Here is a 9,713-nt window from a genome sequence, read left to right on the forward strand (position 1 = left end):
CGTCCGGTGGGTGGCCGTTCTGAACAGTGTTTCCCTTCAGCCTCCAAGGGATGCAATAAAAACCACAGAAACCTTCACCCTTTTTATCCTAATGGCCTTTCAGCCTTTGTTTAGCAGTGGGGAAGATGTTGACTGTGTGGTGTACCCCAGCTCTAAATGGGGTTCAACTTCTCTCCACCCAACAGCACTGTTACAGGGTTTCTGTGTTCTCTAGCGTGGACGTACCTTAGCTTTAAATGCACTCAGATCCTGGAAGGAGTTTAGCCGTGGAACTCAACACTGACTAATTTACACTGTCAAGAAAACTTCAGAGACTGCCGAGATCTGAAGAAAATGAGTCTGTGGTGATCTCTCAGTGCTGAGCTGCCTCGGGGGGCATACTTTGGGTATCCCTGCAGTCTGTCGGTGTCTGTTGCGTTGGCATTTTTGGGTGTGGTGAAAGCAGTGTTGCTGCGGGGACATTACCATTGGGTATCCTCGGTACCAGCCCCTTCCACCCCCTAACTTAGGGAGGTCTGGGAGAGCTCCTGGTGGTGGATCTGCTTAGCCCAGGAGACTATTGCAAAGGCAGGAAGACAAAACATCATTTTTTTTGTTCACAGTTATCTCATATTGCCCCATGAAGTGCTGCAGCGGCCATGGCTTTCACCACAAAAAAATGACTATGCTCAGGCCTATCAAAATATTCGCCAAAGCTATGATTTACGTTGCTTAACCCATGTCTTTAAACCCACCTGTCAAGAAGAAAAAGCCCATATAAATTATGATTGCCTTTTCCCTGGGACAATGTCCTGCCGTAAATGCAAGACAGTACCAGGCACAACCAGCACAGTGGTTCCTGGGTCCGAGTTTGGCTTCTGCACAGTTTCTGTGTTTCTAGAGAAAAGTGGTGATGCTTCCAAAAGTGCTTCTGGTTCTCTGTGCCATAACCATGACTAAGAAAAACTAACCTTGGTTTAAATCACATCAATCATGTTCCCTCTTCCAATGCTAATTCATTGCAGCGTAATCAAAATGAAAGTATACCCAGGGTACCTAAGGATGAGGGAATTCTTTGGCTTTTTAAGTCAGTGCGTCTTACTGCACCGTAGTCGTTATCAGCACTGTGAAATATCTGAATCATAGAATCATTGAATGGTTTGGGTTGGAAAGAATCTTGAAGCCCATCCAGTTTCACCCCTCTCTGCCATGGGCAGGGACACCTCCCACTGGATCGAGTTGCTCAAAGTCTCATCCAGCCTGGCCTTCAACACCTCCAGGGACGGAGCATCCATGACTTCCCTGGGCAACTTGGGCCACCTCCTCACCACCCTCACAGGAAAACATTTCTTCCTAAGATCTCATCTCGATCTCCCCTCTTTCAGCATAAAACCATTCCCCCTCATCCTGTCCCTGCATTCCCTGTTAAAGAGCCCCTCCCCAGCTTTCCCGGAGCCCCTTTCAGCAGGGATTATTTTGGATCTGGTTGAGCTACATGGCAGGAGGATCCGAGTGGTTTCCCCGTTTAGTTGAGCTCCCTGCCCATTCCTGATTCGCGTGGCAGACGAAGGGTCTGTTTACTTTTAGGCGTTTAGCGGCAGAGTGCCCCCGAGTCTCTCCACCCTCGTGGGCTGGCACGGCACGCACGGGGGCGGCGGGAAGGAGAAAAATGGGCCACAGCCTCCGCTCAACTCATTGCTGCTATTTGTGTTTTATTTGAAGAAATGATTAGAGTTTATTTTATTGCCAGGAAAGGCTGCCAGCCTTTATGATGACAAAATTGCTGAGTTTACTAGAAAGTTTATTTATATAGGCTTTGAAAGACAGATCCTGCAATGACAGACACCAGCGAAGACCTGGACTTGCTGGCTCTCCCTTTTCCCTTGGCTGTTCTGCAGACGTATTAACCCTTTACTCTGATGGGTTCCTGCGAAAAGCGGGGTTAAAAGCAAGCATATGTGGGAAAAACTCCTTTTTTTTTTCTGGGGCAGCTGGTTATTTGGAAGAGTCTGAGCTGGAGATGCAGAGCTGAATGAGCAAATGGGCTGGCAGGTGTTCAAGGGGGGTGCTATGGTCCAGCTCCACATATCTACATGGATAACAGACATCCTCAAAGGAGAAGATGCCCTTAGAGAGGCCATATCCCAGCACGGGTCACATCTCTGGAGCAACTGGTGCTATCAGAAGTCCTTCCACCTCATTTCACTGTCCACAGCAGAGGGGTTGGAACTGGATGATCTTTAAGGTCTCTTCCAGTCCAAATGATTCTATGATCCGCCACCTTTGTCTCTGCTGTAGGAATGGAATTTCCAGAACAGTTACTACCAGAAAAAATGTGTTTCAGGGAGGGCAGAATCATGTGCCAAATTAAGGTTTGGCAGGACAGTAAGTTTTAGGGAGAAAAATACATGTTTAAATTTTCTTAGGTGTCAAAATGCTACACTTTGACATATTAAAAATGAAAAAGTTTCACCTGGAAAGTTTTCAAACATTTCATTCCATCGTTAATACTCATTCATGGGTATTATTTTTCTTTTTAAAAGTGGCCTGACTCGGGCAGGTGTCCAAAAGAGACCAGAATTAATTAAAACAGAAGTTCTGTTTCACCTTAATTCATTGAGTTTGTTTTGGTTTGGGGAAAAAATTGCTCTAATTTTTGCTTAAAGTTCAGACCAAAGCCACTCCCATGTCTATGTGGCCATCACGTGAGAGTAATCAATCCTCTTCCCTCATCACTGTCTTCACCGTCCAGCACCTCAGACCTACTGCTTGGCCTGGAGAAAGCCTTTTATCATGTGGTGGGGATGGCAGGCAGCTATCCTCTACGGACAAAAGACTGAAGAGGACCCTAAACATAATTTACAAGTATGTTACATCTACATGAGAGCGCTCCCTCTGACTTCCCATCAACTCTTGCATCAATATCACATGCGTAGATATGGTATCCATTCCTTCATCTCTGTTAACACCAGGTTTGAGATCCTAATACCATCTTCTAACATTTTGAACTTGTAGGCAGCTTTCAAACAGCTGCCATTTTTTAAAGAGAACCAGACCCAAACCTCCCCTCTTTTCTTTTTTTTTTTCCTTAAAACGTGGAATTTCCCTCCCATAAAATTTTACTGACATGTGTGCTCAGATGGGCAACACTCAGATCTTAACCAGAGACTCGTTTGATGCTTCACAAACCCCCGGAGCTCGAAAACCACCAGGAAGACAAGTTTTCACGTTGGGAAGTTTGGTACCTACCCTTATGCTGGGATGGCTGCGAAGCCTTAAGAGCAAAGACGTTTTGTGAAGTGCTCTCCGCAGTGGGTTTTCCCTTCCACACCTTTGCAAAGTGGCATCCCTTTTTAAGCGCGTGTCTGGGGTTTACGAGAAGAGGAACACATGTGCATAGATGTGTGTGTGTGCGCATAATAATACACATTAATTCTCTCTCTAAAAACATTCACAATCAATTTTTTGCAACTTGCATGTATATTGACTTCATAACAAAGTTAGGAGGCTGAGGGGAGACCTTATTGCTCTCTACAACTGCCTGAAAGGAGGTTGTGGAGAGGAGGGAGCTGGGCTCTTCTCCCAAGGGACAGGGGACAGGACAAGAGGGAATGGCCTGAAGCTCCGCCAGGGGAGGTTCAGGTTGGATATCAGAACAAAATTCTTCACAGTAAGAGTCATTGGGCACTGGAACAGCTGCCCAGGGAGGGGGTCGAGTCGCCTTCCCTGGAGGTGTTTAAGGAACGGGTGGATGAAGTGCTTAGGGACATGGTTTAGGGAGTGTTAGGAATGGTTGGACTCGATGATCCAATGGGTCCTTTCCAACCTTGTGATTCTGTGATTCTGTGATAGAAGAGCTCATTGTCCTCTGAGTGGGTAGAAAAAGTGAGACTTTGGAACTCTTGACTAGCTTTGTCTTTATGATTAAAGTTTGGCTACTTTAAACTCACACAGAGAGCTGCCAATAGTTCAAAAAAGGTGGAGTACCAGCAAAAAGAGAGAAAGAGACGTACCGGTGAAAAACAATGAGGGAACTTTTCTTCATTCTTTTACCAGCTCTGGTTGGCATTTGTCCACATTACTCACTTACGGCTTCACAGGTTAAGACTTTATACCACGTTACACCTGAAAGTTAAGTGAGTATTTAAAGCGAACAGCTTTCTTGAATCACAGCACCTTTCTTTGAGGGCCTGAGCCATGGAAGGTGCTGAGCGCTCTGGCTCCCCTCCAGCAGAGCACTCAAACACCAGCTTACATTTCACTGTGCTCAAGAACAAATTTAAAATTAAGCATGTGCTTAAGTGCTTTGCCAAAGAGGAGCAGGATTACTCACATACCAAAAGTTAAGCATGTGCTTAAGGTGCTTTCCTGCATTCAGGCTGGAATAATTGGGAAACAATGATGCTGTCTTTGGGCATGTTTGGGGAAAAAAAAAAAAAATAAATGGAAAAAAAGAAAGTCATCTGCTTATTCTGACAGTGGCAGAATCTTTCACCTGAAAGTACTTTTATCTACCTCTGACCAGACCATGAACGGTAAACAGAAAGGGAAGATAAGTCTGTTTGGTACTCCCATAAATCCTGTTACTGCAATGTATAACTGACAGTGCTCTGGGCTGTAGAGCAATGCGATCGTCCCCATGTCACCGCAGGATCCGGACACGCCAAAGGGCCACAGAAGAGTGGTGGGTGATGGTACATCAGGAGAGCGCCCTTTGCTTGGCAGGAGGACCACCATCAGCAGCTCGATGTGGAGGGAGGGATGATGCAATAGGGAGGAAGGGCTTCTCAGCCCTTTATCTGATCTCATGCATAGTTGGATTTCAATACAGATGCCACAGTCAATTGGTCATGGGACTGAGAAGGTCATCTTCCCTTCCCTAACCAAGACCTGAATTAGAGCAGCCAGCAGGAACGTCGTCAGTCACGCCTCCTCCATCATGATACGTTTTGATGTTGGTTCTTGAAGACCCTTAAAGACAGGACTGAAGTAGGACAGAGGACCCAAACCCAACTTTGAGCTGAGCTTGCGCCACACCTCAGGACTCAGAACTGTCCGTGGGTTCCTTTGGGGGGAAACCAACACAGCATCATAACCTTGCCTCCTGCACACCATTAGGCTTACTGGAGAAATAAAACCATATGCCTTTGCCTGTTACCAGAGAAGTCTCGACTATGCGGTTGTGACACACAGATGTAATGGTCTCAGGAAATAAAATGTTCTTTCTCTGGAGTAAAATGGTCAATCAATGTCAAATCTAGCCCACGCTCCCCAATGGTCAGAGGCGGGTGGAAGCAAGGTTCGACTATAGAAACGTAGGCCTGCTAACCCTTCCAATTTTTTGGGGTGACAGTGACTAATATCACCCCCACTTCTTCCCTCCTGCCATCCCTGAGCAGGTCACGCCTAACAACCACACGCCTCGGCATGTTTGTCACTACGATTTACTAATACAGTAAATATGGGGCATTTCCCCCCCCATATTGTAACTATTCCATCCACTGTAAAATTCAGATGGAGGAAGGTGGCGATGTTTTCCACTACATGGGAAAACCTCTTGATCCTAAAGGCTTAAAATGCCCAGCGAGGGGATGCTTTAAGCCCCTGTCTCCACTGGGCCATCTTCAGGGCATCTACCTCAATAGGTATTCCTTCACTCTAGCACTTACAGGGCTTTGTGGCGAGTAAAACTAAGCCAAAGTTCCTCAATCCTCCGTTTGTGTTACTAAAAAAATACCCCTAAATTAGGTCCCAAATTCCTGTGATCCTTATAGCACTGAGCGGGGGTGAATAGCTTTTGATAACAGCCCTGGATTTGGTGGTGTGGGGAGATTTATTTCCTGATCTTTTGCCCATCAAACCTTTTTCTGATCTTAATTGTCAATCACATCATATGATTTCTCCAGAGAAATGAAAATAGCAGCTATTTGTCTTGAAAATCCACCCTTTGATGTCAGAATTCCAGGAAATAAAACACCTTTATAGTTATGGGATCCAGACCTGTCTGACCGGGATGCATTTCCATCAAGACTTGCGTGTGTTTGTTGACTCAGGTTTTAAGACGTTCTGTGCCTTTCAGGGGGATTCACAATGGGGCATTCATTACACATTCATTTTTGCAAGAGCTCAAACAGACAGCGTGGTTTGCCGCAGGGATCCCTTCTCAGCCCGGGGCAAGTTTCCAGGGCAGTGGTCCCCAGCCTGGACATGTCCTAACCTCACCGTGATGCTGAAATAAGGGTCAAGACACACAGACCTGCTCGTGCACTGACTGTTTCCCTTCAGGCACATTTTCAACCAGATCAAAGCTGCCTCTGACACGGAGTTCCTCTGGGCACGAAGCTGTTGGGCACAACCTCTGCCTCGAAGGGCAAGCCCTGCCCAGCCTCTGCTGATGGGCTGGTACAATAGGAAGACACTGTCCTTGACCCCATCGTTCCAGACTACCTTTCGATCAAGGGTTAGCCCGTCAAGAACATCTCCAACCCCCTGGAAATGGGAGTATCAATTGATTGCCATCAGATGAGCAGTGAAGGAGGAAAAACTCCCTTTCATACAGCTCTGTCTTTTTTTTTTTTGACTCTTTTAATGTCACCAGGACAGCCAACCATCATTGCACGGCTTGTCCCCCTGCATCTGTAGAAGTTATTTCTAAGAAAGGCCAGATTAGAGTGTCATTTTTTTTGGGTAAATACCAGGAGAGCGAGAGAAAGACTAAGAAAAAATTGGTCTGTTCAGGCTCATGATTTTTCCCTTGGTCTTTAAGAGTTTTGTAGACTTGGTTCCAAACTTTGGGATTAAGTATATGCCATGACCTGGGGGAAAGTTCCTTGTTGAATCTCCCCTTTCTCCTAAGAATGGCTTCTCAACCACGTTGGCTGGGTGGGAGTGTGGCTCTGCCCTGCTGAGGGCTCAGATTGATCCACAATACCCGATACTTCCTGCTGATATTTTTCTTTCTACAGCCAAGTCTGTGAGCTTCTGTGATCCTTTCCACTGCATCACTCACAATTTCTCATTGGCTGGTTTTGGGGTTTTTTGGTTTTGGGTTTTTTTTCCCAATTCCCAGTCTTTCAGCCTGTCTTTTCTTCAGACATTTCTTGTTCCTCTCCTTCCAGCTGAAACTTACAGTTTTCATTTAGTTCTTCCCCACAGATCACTCTGATCCCTTCTTTCTGCTCCCTTTTGTGGCTGACTTGGCTGTAGATCTGATTCTCCCTGTTCTTCCTCAGACTCTCACAACTCCACCATCCACCGTTACTTAGTCATTGGGCAAATTCCCCTCGTTGTCTTTGCAATGTGGATCATATTTCCTCCTTTCCCTCCCCAAATTCTTTAGTGAATTCTCAAATTTGCAGGCTATTCCTTCTTCTTTTGTTCTCCCCCAGCAATTAATCAATCAACCTGCCAACCTGGGACCAATTGGAAAATAATTAAATAACAGCAAGTAGCTGATGGAGAAATTCACCCTCTCTCCCATTCTATGTCTGCTTGATAAGTTTTCCAAAGTGAAAGGATCTAGGACATACTTTTTTAATGTCTTTGTAAAAAGTCCTCTGGTGTCCAGAGGAGGCGATGGCATTGTCTTCAAAGTCAGCATTCCCAAGATGGCAGCATTAATGAAGAGGAAGCCCATTTACTGCTGAGATAACAGTGATCTCTCAAGTAAAGCCAACAAGTGTCACTTGTACTCCATGTATTTGGGCATATTCATGTGTTTGTTCTGACGTGACGGAATTCTGACGTGTTTATCGAAGACAGCCAAGCAAACAACGCGTAAGAAAATTTGCCTCTCCTTTCCAAATTGTAGGCTTGAAGGCCAGAAGATGATGTTCACCTGATCTACAAGAGGCAGGTAAGAGAAGGCCACCCATCTCCTGTCTCTGCAGCAGCTGGAGCAAACTACCGAGACATCTTGACTTACCCCGACGTGGCTGTCGGAGCCTCGCACAGCGCCGCATCGCGTGACAGAAAGTGAGCTCAGGAGAAGAGGGACTTGACCAGCTCCTCCCATGACGTGTCCCTGGTGATGAACTGCTCTCCCTCAAACATCAATGCTTTATTTTCAACGCTCTGCTGATTTCTATCTCCTGCCAAAAAGATCTCATTTTTGCCTTTTCCTGCCAAGCTACAGATCTGAAAGTTGGAGAAGGTGATTATTTATTAGCCGAAGAGAAAATGAAACCCACAGCCTGTGGTTCCCTGTGGTGCCTCAGTCTGGGAACCTGCATTCCGGTGGCGAAGGGGCATGTGGGACCTCTCTTCTCTTCAACCAATAATAGAAAAGCCCGTAGCACCTTGTTTTGATACAAATCACACAAATTCAAGCCAACACCAAAGGTGTCTTCCCCAGAAAAGCCCTTGGCCATTCTAGGACATACTAGATCAGGTGAATCCTGGCTGAGATCCCTGCCTGGACAGTGACGGACATCCAGTTCTCAGGTCCCTCATGGTGTCCTGACAGCTCAGCACTTTGGATGCTCATTTTTCTTTGCAGCCATCAAGAAAACACGAAACTTTGATCCTCAAGTGGAGCAATCACATTTTTTCACTCTCAGGTAACTTTTTTCTCTCTGAGGGACTATAAAACCTTGAGGGACTATAAAACCTTTTCCCACTCTATTCCGCTAGCATGAAACGAGAGAAAAAAAAATTAAACAGAAGTTGAGAGGTTCGAGTTCAGTACTGAACATTCCTGAAATCTTCAGGGTATTGTGCCCTGGAGTTTTGGCTCAGCCCTCTGCAGAAAGACGAGCCCGGCGCAGGCTCAGAGCAGGATGCTCATGGATGTGACAGTGATGCTACCGAGCTCGAGCCTGGGCACGCAGATGAAATCAAACCCCACCTATTGCCTCATTGCAGTCCTTTGCACTGAAGTACTGAAGAGGTTAAGTGCTGTGCTCGCAGCTGCAGAAGGAGCGGTGCCAGCATTTGAAACCTGGGAATAATTGATTTGTATTTCCAGAATTGTTTTTACTGGGGGTGTGTGTGTATTGGATTGAGATTGAGAGAGAGAGAGAGATCGCTATTAAAAGTTTAAGCCTCCAAGCTTTGAACATCTGGTTATGTTGGCCAGTCTGCCACGTGAGAGCTGCCCCGCTCTGCCACCGGTGTCACCAGACGTGAGCTGAACCAGATACTTGTGGCCGACCAGGGTAGACGGCAGAGACACCAAGGATGTATCTGATAAGAGTTATTCTACCTGCCGATGACTTCTCAGGTGCTTCGGTGGGAAACATGCCTAAATTGGGTAAATTGTAAAAAAAGGAACTGTGATGGGGAACAGGAGATGAAAGTTTACAGTGGAGAACTGGCATCAGAAAGGGGTTACAGTGGTCCCAGTCTGCTGCTTCCCACCAGCAGTCAGTATTAGAAATGGGTGGAAGAGCCATCACACTAATCTGGACGAGATCAAAGGAGCAATGCAGCTCTGGAACCGGATGCAAAAAAATTTCTGGACGTGTTTGAATTAGGCATGTAGCGCTGGAAGTGATCTGTGGGGCTGGATCTGAACGCTGCAAGGCAAGGCATCCTTTCAAACACCTACAGGATCATTGCCCATCGGAGACCAACAAACAGCTGATAGAGCAGGGATTTCACGTCAGATTAGCAGGAAAACAGGTTATGTATTGAGTGTTGGAGAAATGCATTTTTTCTTTTCCTCCAGAAAACACTGTTTGCTTGTTGTTAACTGATTTGTTGAAAATGAAACAGTTTTCCATAAAATATTTTTA

Source organism: Cuculus canorus, chromosome 6 (genome assembly GCF_017976375.1).
Source record: "Cuculus canorus isolate bCucCan1 chromosome 6, bCucCan1.pri, whole genome shotgun sequence".
In the NCBI taxonomy this organism is placed as follows: Eukaryota; Metazoa; Chordata; class Aves; order Cuculiformes; family Cuculidae; genus Cuculus; species Cuculus canorus.